The sequence below is a fragment of the Triticum urartu genome, chromosome 5A, assembly GCF_056163025.1.
Source record: "Triticum urartu cultivar PI428250 chromosome 5A, HENAU_Tu73, whole genome shotgun sequence".
Taxonomy (NCBI): Eukaryota; Viridiplantae; Streptophyta; class Magnoliopsida; order Poales; family Poaceae; genus Triticum; species Triticum urartu.
The window spans coordinates 8115328-8136146 of record NC_141877.1 but is presented as its reverse complement, the minus strand read 5'-3'; the positions used below and the strand labels follow the sequence as shown (position 1 = coordinate 8136146).

The following is a 20819-nucleotide window of genomic DNA, read 5'->3' as shown; positions in this document are numbered from 1 at the left end:
CATTGGGTTCGACACTCTTACGTATCGAAAGGACTACGATAGATCCCCTATACTTGTGGGTCATCAAGACTCTTTTCTGGCTCCGTTGTCGGGGAGTGAAGCGCCTTTGGTAGGTGGAATTTGGTAAGAAAAATTTATATAGTGTGCTGAAATTTTACTGTAACTTGTTACAATGGAAAGTAATCCTCTGAGGGGCTTGTGCGGGGTATCTTCACCCCGACCAGTAGAGCACAGAGTTGCTCCTCAACCTACTAAACCTACTGATAATGTTTACTTTGAAATTCATCGGGTATGATAGAGAAACTACTAGCTAATCCTTTCACAGGTGATGGAACATTGCATCCCGATTTGCACTTAATCTACGTGGATGAAGTTTGTCGATTATTTAAGCTTGTAGGTATGCCCGAGGATGTTATCAAGAAGAAGGTCTTCCCTTTATCTTTGAAGGGAGACGCATTGACATGGTATAGGCTATGTGATGATACGATATCATGGAACGATAGAAGATTGAAATTGGAATTTCATCAAAAGTATTACCCTATGCATCTTGTTCATCGTGATCATAATTATCTATACAATTTTTGGCCTCGCGAAGGAGAAAGCATTGCTCAAGCTTGGGGGAGGCTTAAGTCAATGTTATATTCATGCCCCAATCATGAGCTCTCAAGAGGAATGATTATTCAAAATTTTTATGCTCGTCTTTCTCTCAATAATCGCTCCATGCTCGATATTTCTTGTACTGGTTCCTTTATGATGAAGACTATTGAATTCAAATGGGTTTTATTGGAAAGAATTAAACGCAACTCTGAAGATTGGGACCTCGACGAAGGTAAGGAGTCAGGTATAACACCTAAGTTTGATTGTGTTAAATCTTTTATGGATACTGATGTTTTCCGTGAATTAACACTAAGTATGGACTTAACTCTGAGATAGTAGCTTCTTTCTGTGAATCCTTAGCTACTCATGTTAATCTCCCTAAGGAGAAGTGGTTTAAATATAATCCTCCCATTGAAGTAAAATTAGTTGCACCTATTAAATTTTAAGAAAAGACTATCACTTATAATGATCCTGTCGTTCCTACTACTTATATTGAGAAACCACCTTTCCCTATTAGAATAAAGGATAATGCTAAAACTTCAATTGTGGTAAATAAAAGTAACATTAAGACACCCAAACCCCCTGAGAAAATTAAAGTTGAACCTAGTATTGCTATGGTTAAAGATCTCTTGGATGATAATATTGATGGGCATTTTATTTACTTCTGTGAGGAAACTGCTAGAATTGCTAGACCTGATACTAAAAATAAACATAGACCTGTTTTAGGCATGCCTGTCATTTCTGTTAAAATAGGAGATCACTGTTGTCATGGCTTATGTGATATGGGTGCTAGTGCAAGTGCAATACCTCATTTCTTATACAAAGAAATTATGCATGATATTGCACCTGCTGAGATAGAAGAAATTGATGTTACAATTAAGCTTGCCAATAGAGACACTATTTCACCAGTTGGGATTGTTAGAGATGTTGAAGTCTTCTATGGGAAAGTTAAATATCCTGCTGATTTTCTTGTTCTTGGTTCCCCACAAGATAGCTTTTGTCCCATCATATTTTGTAGACCCTTCTTGAATACTGTTAATGCTAGGATAGATTGCGAAAAGGATGGTGTTACTATTGGTTTAGGGGATATGTCTCATGAGTTTAACTTTGCTAAATTTCATAGACAACCCCGTGATGAGGAATTGCCTAGTAAAGATGAAATTATCGGTCTTGCTTCTATTGTCGTGCCTCCTAATGATCCTTTAGAACAATATTTGCTAGACCATGAAAATGATATGTTTATGAATGAAAGATGGGAAATAGATGAAGTATTCTTTAAACAGTGACCTATTTTGAAACACAACTTGCCTGTTGAAATCCACCCAAGGGTGATCCCGTGTTTGAGCTTAAACCATTACCTGATACTCTTAAATATGCTTATCTTGATGAAAAGAAGATATATACTATTATTATTAGTGCTAACCGTTCAGAGTATGAAGAAAAGAAATTATTGAAAACTCTAAAGAAGAACCATGCTGCTATTGGATATACTCATGATGATCTTAAGGGCATTAGTCACACTTTATGCCAACACAAAATAAAATTGGAGAAAGACGCTAAACCAGTTGTTGATCACGAATGACGTTTAAATCCTAAGATGAAAGAAGTGGTAAGGAAAGAAATACTAAAGCTTCTGGAGGCAGGTATAATTTATCCCGTTGCTGATAGTCCGTGGGTAAGTCATGTCCATTGTGTCCCTAAGAAGGGAGGTATTACTGTTGTTCCTAATGATAAAGATGAATTGATCCCACAAAGAATTGTTACAGGTTATAGAATGGTAATTGATTTCCGCAAATTAAATAAAGCTACTAAAAAGGGTCATTACCCTTTACCTTTTATTGATCAAATGCTAGAAAGATTATCCAAGCGTGGACATTTTTGCTTTATAGATGGTTATTCCGGTTTCTCTCAAATACGTGTGTCAATATAGGATCAAGAAAATACCACTTTTACTTGTCCTTTCGGTACCATTGCTTATAGACGTATGCCTTTTGGTTTATGTAATGCACCTGCTACCTTTCAAAGATGCATGATGGCTATATTCTCTGATTTTTGTGAAAAGATTGTTGAGGTTTTCATGGATGATTTCTTCGTATATGGAACTTCTTTTGATGATTGCTTGAGAAACCTTGATCGAGTTTTGCAGAGATGTGAAGAAACTAACCTTGTCTTGAATTGGGAGAAGTTCCACTTTATGGTTAATGAAGGTATTGTTTTGGGGCATAAAATTTCTGAAAGAGGTATTGAAGTTGATAAAGCTAAAGTTGATGCTATTGAAAAGATGCCATGTCCCAAGGACATTAAAGGTATAAGAAGTTTCCTTGGTCATGCCGGTTTTTATAGGAGGTTCATTAAGGACTTCTCAAAAAATTCTAGGCCTTTGACTAATCTCTTACAAAAAGATATTCCTTTTTTCTTTGATGATGATTGTGTAGAAGCATTTGAAATACTTAAGAAAACATTGATTTCTGCACCTATTGTTCAACCACCAGATTGGAATTTACCCTTTGAAATTATGTGTGGTGCTAGTGATTATGTTGTAGGTGCTGTTCTAGGGCAAAGAGTTGATAAGAAATTAAATGTTATTCAATATGCTAGTAAATCTCTAGACAGTGCCCAGAGAAATTATGCTACTACCGAAAAAGAATTTTTAGCAGTTGTTTTTGCTTGTGATAAGTTCAGACCTTACATTGTAGATTCTAAAGTAACTATTCACACTGATCATGCTGCTATTAAATATCTTATGGAAAAGAAAGATGCTAAACCTAGACTTATTAGATGGGTTCTCTTGCTACAAGAATTTGACTTGCATATTATTGATAGAAAGGGAGCTGAGAACCCCATTACAGACAACTTGTCTAGGTTAGAGAATATTCTTGATGACCCACTACCTATTGATGATAGCTTTCCTGATGAACAATTAGCTGTCATAAATGATTCTCGTGCTGCTCGATGGTATGTTGATTATGCTAATTATATTGTTGCTAAATTTATACCACCTAGTTTCACATACCAACAAAAGAAAAAGTTTTTCTATGATTTAAGACATTACTTCTAGGATGACCCACACCTTTATAAAGAATGAGTAGATGGTGTTATTAGACGTTGTATACCTGAGCATGAACTAGGAACAGATCCTACGCAAGTTTCATTCCGAAGCTTATGGAGGACACCACGCTGGAGATAGAACTGCGCATAAGGTATTGCAATCCGGTTTTTATTGGCCTACTCTCTTCAAAGATGCCCATAAGTTTGTCTTATCTTGTGATGAATGTCAAAGAATTGGTAATATTAGTAGACGTCAAGAAATGCCTATGAATTATTCACTTGTTATTGAATCATTTGATGTTTGGGGCTTTGATTATATGGGACCGTTTCCTTCCTCTAATGGGTATACACATATTTTAGTTGCTGTTGATTACGTTACTAAGTGGGTAGAAGCTATTCCAACTAGTAGTGCTGATCATAACACCTCTATTAAGATGCTTAAAGAAGTTATTTTTCCGAGGTTTGGAGTCCCTAGATATTTAATGACTGATGGTGGTTCACATTTTATTCATGGTGCCTTTCGTAAAATGCTTGCTAAGTATGATGTTAATCATAGAATTGCATCTCCTTATCACCCGCAGTCTAGTTTTCAAGTAGAATTGAGTAACCGAGAGCTCAAATTAATTTTGCAAAAGACTTTCAATAGATCTAGAAAGAATTGGTCGAAGAAACTTGATGATGCATTATGGGCCTATAGAACTGCATATAAAAATCCTATGGGTATGTCTCCGTATAAAATGGTTTATGGAAAAGCATGTCACTTACCTCTCGAATTAGAACATAAGGCATATTGGGCCATTAAAGGGCTCAATTATGATTTCAAACTTTCCGGTGAGAAGAGGCTTTTTCACATTAGCTCATTTGATGAATGGAGAACCCAGGCCTATGAGAATGCCAAACTGTTTAAAGAAAAAGTTAAAAGATGGCATGACAAAATGATACAGAAGCGTGAGTTTAATGTAGGTGATTATGTGTTGCTATTCAACTCTCGTTTAAGATTTTTTTTGCAGGAAAATTTCTCTCCAAATGGGAAGGTCCTTACATTATCGAGGAGGTCTATCGTTCCGGTGCCATAAAAATCAACAACTTCGAAGGCACAAATCCAAAGGTGGTGAATGGTCAAAGAATCAAACATTATATCTCAGGTAATCCTATAAATGTTGAAACTAATGTTATAGAAACCGTGACCCTGGAGGAATACATAAGGGACACTTTCTAGAACGTTTCAGACTTCGAAAAGGAATAGGTATGAGGTACGGTAAGTAAACCGGCTCCAAAACAGTTCTAATGGCATTTTTTCTCCGTTTTGAAATATTTAGAAAAATAGGAAAATAAGAAGTAGTCCGGGAAGGACACGAGGTGTCCATGAGGGTAGAGGGTGCGCCGCCCTGCCTCGTGGGCACCTCGTGTGCTCTACGGACTCCGTTTTCTTGCACGATACTTCTTTTGGTCGGTAAAAATTCATTATATAATCTCCCGAAGGTTTTGACCATCGTACCACGCAAATATCCTCTATTTTTTTCGAGCTGTTTCTGTAGCAGGTTTGGAGCAAGATGTCATCTCAGGATTCCGACGGAGAGAGGTATGTCTCACATCTCGTCATTGACCCAAAGACCTATGGGGATCTATCTCCTTGTGGTCGAACTACGGATGATGAAGAGGATGCTCATTTGTTGACACTAGTAGAAAAGAGGGCTTTGGTTCATGCCGGGTCAGCCCATTAGTCCCGGTTCAGTCTAGAACTAGGACCCATGGGGGCACTGGTCCCTGTTCGTGAGGCTAGGGCCTGCCGGGCCTCGTGGGGGCATTGGTCCCGGTTCATCTGGCCCCTTTGGTCCCGGTTGGTGGGACGAACCGTGACCAATGGGCCTCGCTCCTGGCCCACCACCATTGGTCCCGGTTGGTGGCTTGAACCGGGACCACAGGCTGCCCTTTAGTCCAGGTTCATGCCACGAACCGGGACCAATGAGGTGCCTATATATACCCCTCGCCCGCGAGCAGAGCACTCCAGTGCTCTGTTTTACTATGGCCAGCGAGGGGAGGGCTTTGTGGTGCTCTACCTTACCTCCTATGCACATGAGGTGTTCGATGAAATGCCCGAGCAACACTAGTTAAACTTTCTCCTCTCGAAGCTCGACCTCAGAGCTCCATTTTCCTCGAGATTTGTCTAGGTTTAGCGGCCCGTCACGTCCCATTCCCGTCTTCACCGCCGTCGATCGCCCGCGCCGATCACATCGCCGGCACCACCATGGTGAGCCTCTTGTTCTTATCTTGTTTCTGAAAGAATTTTTTTACTTTAGATAGATACTTGTCTAATTTTCTTACTATTTTATTGCTTGTTATTATATAGTGGGATGGTTTTGGTATCCGCCCCCGTCGGCCCTCGTCTTGTCTATGATTCGGATGTGGTATATATTATCTTTATAACTATTGGTTCATTTATTGTTTATGAAAATTATGCCGACCAACGTGACATAGATTTTACTTATCTAGGAGGTATGTGAACCGGAAATTCCAACCGACCCTATTGTCGAGAGGTTAAATTTAGTTGAAGAAGTAAACAATTTCTTGAAGGAAAAAATAAAAAAAATTGGGGAGGAGAAGATGATATTGGAGTTGCATGTTGCGGATGTCGTCGATGATCACAAGATCAAGATGGATGCAATGCGCTTGAAGATTAGAAAGATTAGAAAATATGTCATTCATACTGAGGCTTGGTATCATTATGCCGTTGGATCAATTGTTACCTTGGTTGCGATTATGATCGCATTTGTTTTCGCATTGAAATGTTTTACATAGTTTCAATGTATGGTTTAATTAATTAGATGCTCTGGAGAGCTATATGTTGTTAGATGAGAACTATGTATGTACTTTGGTTTTAATGTGATGATGAACTTCTATTAATTTGGTCACTTAATTATCTATTCATGTTCTGTAATGGTTTTTGACACACTTAAATATATATAATGCACGCAGATGAACCGACAATGGATGTACGGTGACAAACACACCTCCGTGTACATTAAGGGCGTGCATGATTTTCTCGAAGTGGCTAAGGCAAACAAGCAGAATGGTTTTATGTGTTGTCCATGCCCTAAATGTGGGGATACGAAGTCTTACTCTGACCGGAAAATCCTTCACACCCACCTGCTTTACAAGGGTTTCATGCCACACTATAATGTTTGGACAAGGCACGGAGAAATATGGGTTATGATGGAAGACGACGAAGAAGAAGAGGACGATGACAACTATGTGCCCCCTGAATACGGTGATGCGGCAACGGGGGAAGCTGCTGAAGATCAAGAGGAACCAGACGATATGCCCAATGATGCTGCAACGGGGGAAGCTGCTAAAGATCAAGAGGAACCAGACGATGTGCCCGATGATGATGATCTCCGCCGGGTCATTTTCGATGCAAGGACGCAATGCGAAAGTCAAAAGGAGAAGGTGAAGTTTGATCACATGTTAGAGGATCACAAAAAAGGGTTGTACCCCAATTGCGAAGATGACAACACAAAGCTCGGTACCATACTGGAATTGTTGCAGTGGAAGGCAGAGAATGTTGTGCCTGACAAAGGATTTGAGAAGCTACTGAAAATATTGAAGAAGAAGCTTCCAAAGGATAACGAAGTGCCCGACAGTACATACACATCAAAGAAGGTCGTATGCCCTCTAGGATTGGAGGTGCAGAAGATACATGCATGCCCTAATGACTGCATCCTCTACCGCGGTGCGTACAAGGATCTGAACGGATGCCCGGTATGTGGTGCATTGCGGTATAAGATCAGACGAGATGACCCTGGTGATGTGGACGGCGAGCCCCCCAAGAAGAGGGTTCCTGCGAAGGTGATGTGGAATGCTCCTATAATACCACGGTTGAAATGGTTGTTCCGAAACGAAGAGCATGCCAAGTTGATGCGATGGCACAGTGAGGACCGTAAGAAAGACGGGAAGTTGAGAGCACCCGCTGATGGGTCGCAGTGGAGAAAATTCAAGAGAAAGTACTGGGCTGAGTTTGGAGGTGACCCAAGGAACGTATGGTTTGGTTTAAGCACGGATGGCATTAATCCTTTCGGGGAGCAGAGCAGCAATCATAGCACCTGGCCCGTGACTCTATGTATGTATAACCTTCCTCCTTGGATGTGCATGAAGTAGAAGTTCATTATGATGCCAGTTCTCATCCAAGGCCCTAAGCAACCCGGCAACGACATTGATGTGTACCTAAGGCCATTAGTTCAAGAACTTTTACAGCTGTGCAATGGAAACGGTGTACATATGTGGGATGAGCACAAACAGGAGGAATTTAACCTGCACGCGTTGCTGTTTGTAACCATCAACGATTGCCCTTCTCTCAGTAACCTTTCAGGACAGACAAACTAGGGATACCACGCATGCACGCACTATTTAGATGACACTGAAAGTATATACCTGGACAAATGCAGGAAGAATGTGTACCTGCGCCATCGTCGATTTCTTCCGACCAACCATCAATGTCGAAAGAAAGGCAAGCATTTCAAAGGCGAGGCAGATCACCGGAAGAAGCCCGCCATGCGTACTGGTGATCACGTACTTGCTATGGTCAATGATTTACACGTAATCTTTGGAAAGCGTCCCGGAGGACTAGGTGTTCTGAATGACGCTGAGGGACACGCACCCATGTGGAAGAAGAAATCTTTATTTTGGGACCTACCCTACTGGAAAGACCTAGATGTCCGCTCTTCAATCGACGTGATGCATGTGACGAAGAACCTTTGCGTGAACCTGCTAGGCTTCTTGGGCGTGTATGGGAAGACAAAAGATACACCTGAGGCACGGGAGGACCTGCAACGTTTGCATGAAAAAGACGGCATGCCTCCGAAGCAGTATGAAGGTCCTGCCAGCTACGCTCTTACGAAAGAAGAGAAAGAAATATTCTTTGAATGCCTGCTCAGTATGAAGGTCCCGACTCGCTTCTCGTCGAATATAAAGGGAATAATAAATATGCTAGAGAAAAAGTTCCAGAACCTAAAGTCTCATGACTACGACACAACTGCTTCCGGTTGCATTGAGGGGGCTTCTACCGGAAAACGTCCGATTGGCCATTGGGAAGCTATGTGCATTCCTCAATGCAATATCTCAGAAGGTGATCGATCCAGAAATCATACCAAGGCTATGGAGTAATGTGGCGCAATGTCTTGTCAGTTTCGAGCTGGTGTTCCCACCATCCTTCTTCAATATCATGACGCACGTCCTAGTTCATCTAGTCGACGAGATTATCATTCTGGGGCCCGTATTTCTACACAATATGTTCCCCTTTGAGAGGTTCATGGGAGTCCTAAGGAAATATGTCCTTAACCGCGCTAGGCCAGAAGGAAGCATCTCCATGGGCCATCAAACAGAGGATGTCATTGGGTTTTGTGTTGACTTCATTACTGGCCTTAAGAAGATAGGTCTCCCTAAATCATGGTATGAGGGGAGACTGACTGGAAAAGGCATGCTTGGAGGGGACTCAATAATATGCAGGGATGGATATTCTTGGTCTCAAGCACACTACACAGTTCTACAGAACTCTACCTTGGTGACCCCGTATGTCGATGAACACAAGAACAGTCTGCGCTCCAAACACCCGGAGCAGTGCGACGACTGGATTACATGTGAACACATCAGGACTTTCAGCAGTTGGTTGGAAACACCTCTCAGAGGTGACAACACTGTTTGTGATGAGCTATACTCGTTGTCCAGGGGACCATCTTTGACTGTATTGACTTACAAAGGATACGAGATAAATGGGAATACATTATACACGATCACCCAAGATCAAAAGAGCACCAACCAAAACAGCGGTGTCCGCTTTGATGCAGCAACCGAGAGGGGAAAGGACACATATTATGGTTACATAGTGGACATATGGGAACTTGACTACGGACATGATTTTAAGGTCCCTTTGTTTAAGTGCAAATGGGTCAATCTGTCAGGAGGCGGGGTACAGGTAGACCCACAATACGGAATGTCAACAGTAGATCTAAAAAATCTTGGGTACACTGACGAACCGTTCGTCCTAGCCAATGATGTGGCACATGTTATCTATGTGAAGGACATGTCTACCAAACCGAGAAAAAGATACGGTAAGGAAGCGAATACATCATACGATGAGCAAAAGCGCCACTGTCGGTGTCAAAACCGGCGGATCTCGGGTAGGGGGTCCCGAACTGTGCATCTAGGCGGATGGTAACAGGAGACGAGGGACACGATGTTTTTACCCAGGTTCGGGCCCTCTCGATGGAGGTAAAACCCTACTCCTGCTTGATTAATATTGATGATATGGGTAGTACAAGAGTAGATCTAGCACGATATCAAGGAGGCTAAACCCTAGAAGCTAGCCTATGGTATGATTATTGTTCTTCTTCTGTCCTATGGACTAAAACCCTCCGGTTTATATAGACATCGGAGAGGGCTAGGGTTACACAAAGTCAGTTACATTGGTAGGAGATCTACATATTCGTATCGCCAAGCTTGCCTTCCACGCCAAGGAAAGTCCCATCCAGACACAGGACGAAGTCTTCAATCTTGTGTCTTCATAGTCCAGGAGTCCGGCCAAAGGTTATAGTCCGGCTATCCGGACACCCCTAACCCAGGACTCCCTCAGTCACATAGTTCTTTCAGGAAAAAGGGACATCGTGGGACTGGAGGGCAAGACAGACATGTCTGAAGATTATGAAAAGTTTCACGAAATTCCTCCCTTCAAAGTCAAGGCTGACCCAAGCATCCTGATAAACGATGAAGATTATCCATGGTTACGGCGCAATAAGCAAATGACACAAGCGAAGAAAAAGTGAAGACATTCTCCCGCAACTATTATGATGATACCATGCCAACTTTGTAACAGACGAGTATGATGCCATTGTCCATTTTGTACACGAGGTGCATCCAGTTTTTGCCGTAACCCTCTCTACTTTCTTGCACATGCTATGTGGGTGAAATTATGATACCATGCCAACTTTCAACTTTTTCAGAGTTCACTTGAAATGCTTTTCAATTTCAGGGTCTTATAGCTCAAAAAAAATCAGTAAATTCATGAAAAATAACAAATGATGTTAGAAAGGGTTGGAAATTGATGATGTGGCTTTGAATGGTGCATTTTGAACACAGAAAAACTATGGAGTTCAAATAAGTTCAAAAAATGAAATCCCTTTGTAGCAAAATAACAAAATCTGTTTTTGAATAGAATCGTAAAACACAGTAATATTAAATAGCAAGAAAAAGAATCACTACAAAATCTATTTTTATAGTAAAGTTAATCACAAACTTGTGATTCACACAAATTTCAAATAATTCAAATTTTAACTATTCAAATTTGAAAACTAATGGCACTAATAGAAAGTTTATAATTTTTGTGACCTAAAAGAAAATAATTAAAAATAAAATTTAATAAAATAAATAAAAATAGCAACAATAAGACAAAATAACAAAATCTGTTTTTGAATAGAATCATAAAACACAGTAATATTAAATAGCAGGAAAAAGAATCACTCCAAAATATATTTTTATAGTAAAGTTAATCAGAAACTTGTGATTCACACAAATTTCAAAGAATTCAAATTTTAACTATTCAAATTTGAAAACTAATGGCACTAACAGAAATTTTATAATTTTTGTGACCTAAAAGAAAAATAACTAAAAATAAACTTTAATAAAATAAATAAAAATAGCAACAATAAGACAAAATAACAAAATCTGTTTTTGAATAGAATCATAAAACACAGTAATATTAAATAGCAGGAAAAAGAATAACTCCAAAATATATTTTTATAGTAAAGTTAATCACAAACTTGTGATTCACACAAATTTCAAAGAATTCAAATTTTAACTATTCAAATTTGAAAACTAATGGCACTAACAGAAAGTTTATAATTTTTGTGACCTAAAAGAAAAATAATTAAAAATAAACTTTAATAAAATAAATAAAAGTAACAAAAATAAGTATTTTGTTGTAAGTAGAAACAAAATAAAATAAATACAGCAACAAAGAAAACCAAAAAACAAAAAAAGTGCCACCTACTGGGCCCCCACGGCCTGAATATGACTAGAAACCCAACCATGGGCCAAGATTCAGGCCCGCAGGAGGCCCAGTAGGCCCACAGGCACACATCATACGGTTAGGATCGAAAGCCTACAATTGAGAGGTGCTCGAGAGGGTGGGTGCATCAGCGCTTATAAACCACCCTGAGCTCTCTCAGCTAGCGAGGTGGTACTAAACTTTTGACGCGGGGCAGCACAAGGCCTTTGGTCCCGGTTTGTGCCACCAACCGGGACTAAAGGTTTGCATTGGTACCGGTTCGCGGCACCAACCAGGACCAATGCCCCCCTTTAGTTCCCAATGCCCCCCTTTAGTTCCGGTTGGTGCCACCAACCGGAACCAAAGACCTCTGCTTCCCGCCCTTTGGGTTGCTGAAAAGAGACCTTTGGTCCCGATTGGTGCCACCAACCGGGACTAAAGGGTGGCATTGGTCCCGGTTGGTGCCACGAACCGGGACCAATGCTCTTAGTATATAAGAAAGCACTTGGTACTTTTCAGATTAATCTTTGCATCAGTTGCCCCGCCCCGACGACGCCTCCAGGCTGCCCGAGCTCGCCCCGTCGACGCCGTTGCTGCCCTCTGCTGCCTCGTCGACGCGCAGCCGCCCCTGCCCCGAGCACGCCACCGGCGGCCTGCCCCGAGCACACCGCACGCCCCTGCCCCGACCACGTCGTCGTCGCCCTAGCTGCCCCGACCATGCCGCGCGCCTGAGCTCGCCTCTGCCTCGCCCTGCCCCGACCACGCCACCGTCGCCTCTGCCACTGCCCCGACCACGCCGCCGTCGCCTCTACCCCGACGCGCGCCGTGCCTCTGCCACGCTACCCCGACCACGCCGCACCTCTCCTTTGGTCAGGCCGGCCGGCACCGCCCCCTTCCTCCCTGTTTTTTCACATATATATATATATATATGATGTTTTGTCCTGATTATATGTATATGTGTGAGTATATGTATGTGTGTATATCTGTTAATTTATATGTCCTTTTTAGATTTATTTTTGTTTTTTGCATTTTTATAAAAATGTACATATGTATGTATGTTCTCTCTGTATATATATGTTCATGTATGCAAAAGATAGATTTTTAGAAAAGTTAGGATTTTTTTTGTTCATAGATTTTTTTGGGTGATATTAATTATTGTAGAATATGAAAATGTTTGTATATTCATATGAACAATGCATTAGGCAAAACCTTTACTTTTTTGAACATTATTTTAAAAAAACAAGCAATACTACTTCATGTATTTTGTCAGAATTTTCTATCATGCATAGACCAATTTTAGACCACGGGAGCACCCCCCCACCCCCCTATCGTTGCAAAAGTTGCTAAGTGATATTAAGAAGGAAGAAGAAGAAAAAGAATGAGAGGAAAAGGGAAAATAAGAAGAGGAAGAAAGGAGAAGAAGAGGAGAAATAAATAAGAAGAAGAAGAAAAAGAAGAGGAGAAGAAGAAAGGAATAGAGGAGAAGAAGAGAAAATAGAATAATATTCTATTTTCTCTTCTTCTCCTCTATTCCTTTCTTCTTCTCCTCTATTCCTTTCTTCTTCTCCTCTTTTTTTCTTCAATCTTCTCCTCTATTCCTTTCTTCTTCTCCTCTTTTTATTTCTTCTTTGTCTTCTTATTTTTTATCGGATATGTCGTTGTCGATATACCCCGTGTCCCGATAACTTCAACACGAGGGGGGGTTCGACCTACGCCCTCCCTGATAAAATTATTTTACCATGTATGTATGTCGTCGTTGTTGATATAACCCCCTCCCGGATAACTTCGACATGAGGGGCGGTCGATATATATACCCCCTCTCGACCGTAATAACTTATATCATGGGAGCACCCCCTGGCCCTCTCAGTCGACCAAAACTCTCGAGGACACCCAAACCCTAGAAAAAAATGATGTCGGTCTCCTACCCCCTCCTGCCGTGCCCCTACCCTTGAAGCATTGCCGAGGCCACCCCAAACCTGGAATAAGCTAGGTCTACGTTTGCCACTAATATATCCACCTGCTGTCATGTTTGTGTAACAATTTCCATGTTGTAATATTTGCAGAAACAATGGAGCATGGACGAGACGAGGAAGCAGAAGAGGTGTTGGGGGACATAATCTTAGCCGGAGGTGATGTCTTGTCGAATCTTAACGACAATGATGGTCTGGAAGAACAGGGTGAAGAAGAGGGCTACAGTGATCGAAGAATGGAGGAGGAAAGACATGATTATGATGGCTCCGGTGACCCAATGCTGGTGCAGGAAGGAGCCCGTGGTGACGGCTCCGGTGACCGAACAGAGTCCGGCCAGGTAAATATAGTAGTTAAGCCTGTGCTGACTAGCTAATTGATGCATTCATTGTTTTGGTATGTACACATATTAATTAACTCTCGTCTTTCTTCCTTTTATAGCCCTCTGGATCGAGCACAACTTCGTAAAGAGACGAGGCCCGAAGAAAAAGTTGCGGTCGGATGAAAGGTTTGAGATCACAGCAATCGCGCGCGACGGCAAATTGATTGAACCCATCCGGACAAAGGAAGCATTTGCTGCTCAGTGCAGGGTTCTTGTTAGGGACAAGATCCCGATCAGCATCCACCAATGGTATAAGCCTAAGAAGGAAGACCCTGAGGTGTCTTATGTCAATGATATGCAGAAAGATGATCTTTGGACTAAGCTGAAGGCAAATTTCACCCTACCAACAGAGGAGGATCCGGAGAAGCCAGTTAAAGAGCAATTAATCAAGTCTCATGCTCTTAAGAACATGGCAGACCTATTCAGGAGGTGGAAGAATGAGCTGAAAACGTTTGTCGACAAAGAAGAGACACCAGAATTCATCGACAAATATGAGAAGATCAGAGATCACTGGCCCGCATTTGTGGCACATAAGACATCGGAAAAGAGTAAGAAGATGTCAGCAACAAAAAAGAAAAATGCCATGAAGAAGAAGCTTCACCATCGCACGGGGTCAGGTGGCTACCTCAAAGCCCGGCTGTTGTGGGCCAAGGCTGAGAATGATCTGCTTGATAAAGGGATCGAACCAGAGACAATGAACTGGCCAGACCGTTGCCGGACTTGGTTCTTCGAGGCTGGCGGAACCTTGGACCCTGTAACAGGGAACTGCGTTTGGACGGACGAGAAAATGAGAACACCAGTCACGAGGCTTTAGGAGTATATCGATCCAGCGCAGCAAGGGATGTTCGTTCCAGACGGAGAGAACGACGAGCTCATAATGGTCCTCGGGAATCCTAAGCACCCTGGACGGACACGAGGCACGCCAGGCTCCGTTCCGTGGAAGGCTGGTTTTCTGGATGCAGGCGGTTACAAATGCCAGGAGAGGAGGAAAAAAGTGGACCAGACCCAAATTCATAAGCTGCACGAAAGGGTTCAAGCGCTAGAGGAACGAGACGTAGCTCGCAGCAAGCGACCTGCCAAAACTACCCCAGAAGCTACCCCGCCATCTCAGCGGAGAAGTAGTGTGGCTTCCACTGAGCTGCTTCAGCCGGAGCATGTCTTGACGGCTCCTGCTAGCTACCCCGTGGATGCTATCACGAAGTCTCCACATTGCCACCTTATGACGCAATGGCATAACTTCAAAGTCAAGGCGGCTGCCGGCTCTATTCGACCTCCTGAACCCGGTGCAACTCTTCACTGTCGTCCAATTCCAGAAGGATATGCTAGGGTGACGGTGGACGAAATAACGGAGGGATTTGAGGACCTCCAGCTTGACCACCCTACCGGTGAAGGGGAGACTTGGCTGGGTTCTTTTCGGATGACTGCATGCCTATGGTGGAAGGAGTTCATCAACCTTCCGAACTAGACACCTCCGCCTCCTCCTCCTCTCGTGAGTAAGGGCACTCCACCTCCTCCTCCGCCTCCTCCTCCGGCGAGTGATCAGGGCACTCAGCCTCCTTCTCCGGCGTGTGGCGGCACTCCGCCTCCTTCTCCGCCTGCGCCGGTGCGCCCGAGCAGCCAGCCTCCTCCTTCTCCGCCTCGTCAGCAAGGGCGGAAGTGACCCGCCGCCGCTCCGGCTGCTCCGGCGCATCGGAGTCCTTCTCCTCCGCCTCATCAGCAAGGAAAGAAGACAGCCGCAGTCGCTCTGTCTGCTCTACCGGCGTCTCGCAGTACAGCCAGAGGCGGGAGGCAATACAGATTTGGCCCTTCTCTGAAGACTCCAGAGAAGTTACCATACAAGAGGACCCCGGAGGAGAACGCGAAGATCGTGTGAGCCGAAGTGACGAACTTCTTTCAAGGGGTGAAAGCAAAGAAACATCCACCTCCAGAGGAGAAGGTAGATCCGGTGAAAGCGAAGCGCACTCTGGCTGCCCTGACAAACCCACCAAAGTCTCCGCCGAAAGGCAACTATGAGCGCATTATTACAAAGACATTTGTCGAAGCGGAGCGGTCGGGAAGCACTGTCAGTGATCAAAGGTTAAAAGAACGACGAGCTGGGAAAAAAATTGTCCAGCTCGGCGAACAAGCGGACCAATCGTGCCCCCCGCTCAAGGTGTCTAGCGACATCGTCGCTAATGATCCGAGGATGGTGCCCGGTTATAGCAATCTCGGAGATTACCTGCCCGATGATGTACATTATGATTTCTCGGAGGTGGAGGAACACAGATACGAGTACGGGAAGCCTCTCGTCAAAGATGAAAGATCTCTAACAACGATGATGCAAAGATTCCATGATTGGTACATGAAAACCTGCAGAGAGTCTGGGGGGAGGAATATTTTGACAATGAAAGTTAAAGAGGAGCATGACCTCATTGGAATTGAACTGTTGAATGTTCCATTTGAGGAGTTCTTCAAGTTTTTCAATCAAAAGGCCCTCGATAAATTAACGGTCACTTGCTACTGTCTGTAAGTAGTACTACTTCTGTCATTAAGTCTCTCTATATAGGTCAGCTCTTTCATTGCATGTATTTATAATTATCCTCACTATATTATGCAGATTGAAGATCGCCGAATTGAAGAAAAGACAAGTCAGTGATATTGGGTTCATTAACACAAATCTCATAGATGCATATGAGGTTAAATTTCATGCCACAGATACCGAGGCCAACTTGCTGCAATCGTTGGTAATAAATGAAAACAAAGATATAATACTCTTTCCTTACAACTTCAAGTGACTGTTACTGTCTTGTGCATATTCGGTTTCCCTTATTAGTCCAGGTTATAGTAATGTAATTGATGAGTTATGCATGCATGTGCAGGTTCCACTATATTCTCCTAGAGATTAAGCTTGAGGAGGGACTAGTAACCGTCTTAGACTCGAGACAAAAAGATCCTAAGGAGTATGCTGACATGACTGAAGTGCTCGAGAAGTAACTTAATCGATCATTATCGCACCATATCAGCAACTTTGTTCATTTCCTGATATCAAGTAATTGTTTTCCTTGTTTGGCAGGGTTTGGAGAAAATTCACCAAAAAAGCTCCGGGACTACCGAAGAAGCTGCAATTTAGACACCTGAAAGTAAGTACTATAGTAGCATGTTTCGCGCATCTCCTAGTGATTCAAGCACTAGTTTCATCAATACCATTTAGCATGCTTGCTTATCAGTTTGATTGACCTCTATTTCTTGTAAAGTGGTTGTGGCAGGGACAAGGGAATGATTTCTGTGGATACTACATTTGCGAGTCCACCCCCCACACGACCTGTGAGTGGGGCTACTCTGACAAACAATATGAAGTGCGTTAGCAATAATATTCACAATTTTATTTTATTACCATCATTTGTGTTGAGTTTCATTTATTCATATATATATATGTATTGACCCCCTTCTTCAAATTAGATCTTTCGGATGCGGGATGAACTCCTACCACCAGATCGTATGGGAGCAATTCAAGAGGAATTGGCGGCATTCTTCCTTGACCACGTGATCGCTGAAGACGGAGAATACTATGTGGACCCTGTGTTCATGTATAATTAGGAGATTATATTATAAGAGATAATTATTGTATATATGTAGCTGGTAGTCTCGGATAGATATACGAGAACTTGTTGTTCGACCAATCTCTCGGAGAAGGATAGGTGGTCGATATCACTTCTCTCTGTATGCATATGTTCATGACGATCTTCTGTTTCCTTCATTTGCTTACCAGCTAGCGTGTCTAGTCCTCTCTATACGTATATAGTACGTAGCGTCGTCCAAGCACGGAGATAAGAGAGGACACTTCTCTCTATTAATTAGCTAGCTAACAAAAATATGAAACACCTAAATTAACCCCCCAAAACCCCCAACCCCCCCCCCCCCCTTTCAAAAAAAACAAAAAACCCAGCCCCTGAAATGCTGACGCGTGGATGCCTATTGGTCCCGGTTGGTGCCACCAACCGGGACCAAAGGCCCTCCTGCCCAGGCTCGTCGCATCGGCCATGTGGAGGCCCATCTGTCCCGGTTCGTGTAAGAACCGGGACTAAAGGGCTAGGGCATTAGTAACGACACTTTAGTCCCGGTTCAACAACCGGGACAAAACGCCCTTACCAACTGGGACAGATGACCCTTTTTCTATTAGTGGTAGGATCAATGATTCAAGTTCGGAGGAGGAGGATGTCCCTCTACCTCAACCTGGGGATATGCACGTGAAGTTTAGGAAGTATAGTATTCTTAAGAGGGCTAAGCTGTCTAACAACTGATCTATTCCTTCTCGTTTTCAGCAGAAAAGCAAAGGAGATTTATGTGACAAGATCTTGAAGATGGAAACGGAAGTCGATGATTTAAAGGAGGAAATTGCTCTTCTCAAATACAATATGAAAAAGCTGAAGGCACAATTAACTCCAGCATCACCACCCCTAAAGAAGGAGACATAATCACATGCGTATGGGCACTCCCCTTGGCAACTACCAAGCTTGGGGGAGGTGCCCCGGTATCGTATCACCATCACACTCCTATCTTTGCCGTTTTTCTAAGTTCGATCCTTTTGGTAATATCTTGATCTACTAGAATAAAGTTTTAGTATGATTTAGTTTTGAGTTTTGCCTTATGATCCTTCTAAGTAATCGAGTTTGTGAGCTATATATAATAAAGATTAGTATTGAGTCAAGGGCTTGATTATCTTGCTATGATCATGAGGGAATTAAAGAAAAGAGAAAGAATAAAAAGAAGTAAAGAGATCATATCAAGCTTATGGAGGGTAATGACTTCACATATAAATGGTATGATGAATAAAATATGTTGAGAGTTGACAAACATAGTTTTGGTAATCATTGAAATTAATAGGAAGTAATAAAGAAAGAGAGGTTTTCACATATAAATATACTATCTTCGACATCTTTTATGATTGTGAGCACTCATTAAAGTATGACATGCTAAAGAGTTAATGTTGGAAAAGGAAGACAATGTAATGGGTTATGTTTTCTTATATCCGAAATAAAGTATATTGTCATGGATCATCCAACATGTTGAGCTTGCCTTTCCCCCTCATGCTAGCCAAATTATTTGCACCAAGTAGAGATACTACTTGTGCTTCCGAATATCCTTAAACCCAGTTTTGCCATGAGAGTCCACCATATCTACCTATGGATTGAGTAAGATCCTTCAAGTAAGTTGTCATGTTGCATGCAATCAAAAATTGCTCTCTAAATATGTATGATTTATTAGTGTGGAGAAAATAAACTCTATATGATCTTATGATATGAAAGCAATAAAAGCGACGGACTGCATAATAAAGGTTCATATCACAAGTGGCAATATAAAGTGATGTTCTTCTGTATTAAGATTTCGTGCATCCAACCTGTTGGGGATATCACTACTGGGCGTAAACCGGCCTATCTGGGCCGGGTTACTTCGTCAGTAGTTAAGTATGTTAAATCCCAAGAAGGCAGAGGAGGGCTCAAGGCCCATGGTCGGTTCAAGGCCTGTAGCCGTAAACCGGCGTTGGGATTTAACTTGTATTGTAAGTTAGGAATAAGTAGAGACCAAACCAGACACATCTATGAGCCGATATTGTGACTCTGTGAACCGACGGGCGTCACCCGTGTATATAAGGGGACGACCCGGCGGCGGTTCAAGGACAACAGACAACAACTCGAGACTTAGGCGAAGCTTGTTTGCTCCCTAGTCATCGAAACCCCATCAATTCCATCACAACTAGACGTAGGCTTTTACTTTCCTTGAAGGGGCCGAACTAGTATAAATTCGGTTGCGTCCCTGTGTCCGCTTTAACCCCTTCAAGCTAACCCATCGCGATGGCTCCACGACTAAGTCCTTTCTCTAGGACATCTGCCGTGACAAAACCACGACAGTTGGCGCCCACCGTGGGGCTATCACACGATGGTTTCATGTTCTTGGAGGGCTGCTTTGAAGGACTCGAGGGCTACATCGTGGGCTGGATGACTAAGAGTCGTCGCGGCAAGCTCTACATCGATGATGCAGGCTGGGGCCCCGAAGCCGGCTCAGTTGAGTACGGATACCGGGTCCCCTTTGGTGGCATACACGTTTTCATCGGCAATATCGGTGAACCGGGCCCTGAGCCGGACATCTGCACCGACCTCGTCGAAACGGCTCAGCGTGCACAATCCGCCCGGGTTAAACCGGCCGTGAGGCGTGCCTTCGTCGGAGTCATCCATGGAGGAAGTTATGAGGATGGATCGGAATCCAGCGGCGAGACCGTCATTTGTTCATGCGACGAGTCATCAACCGGAGAAACCAAATCTCTATATCAGCTACAAGACGGCCGGATTGGGGGCTGTTCCGATGGCGATAGTATTCCGGACCCCTCTGATCTACCCAACCGAGTTGGAATATTCATGGCTGGCACACAAGCAGCACTTCATTCTTCGACCGCTGCGCCAATGACCTCCGGTTCAGTAGCAGCAACGGCTGCCGGGGCAGGAGGCTCTGTACGCCCGCCGGCTCAAGTTCTATCAGATCTATTTGATGCATTGGCTGTGCTCATGGCAGAAGCTAATCCGGCGGATCAGGACGCCCATAGTGCAGAGATAGCAAAGGTGAAGGAACAGATCACCCAGGCCAAGGCAGACCTGGCAACTGAGGATGCCAGGATGACCGCAGAGCGGGCCGCTCTAGACGCACAAGCCTACAGGCTCATGTTGGACCAGAACGCGTCGCATGAAGTCATGAAGAGGAAGTACCAATCCCGTTTGCCTCCAGTTTTCGAGGCCAGAGACCTTTTCAACACCCCAG

General features: G+C 43.2%; 1 pseudogene; it reads left to right on the top strand.

The window, feature by feature from the left end:
* The first annotated feature begins 14325 nt into the window (after positions 1 to 14325).
* On the top strand, positions 14326 to 16539 carry LOC147967421 (uncharacterized; annotated as a pseudogene).
* The last annotated feature ends 4280 nt before the right edge of the window (positions 16540 to 20819 follow it).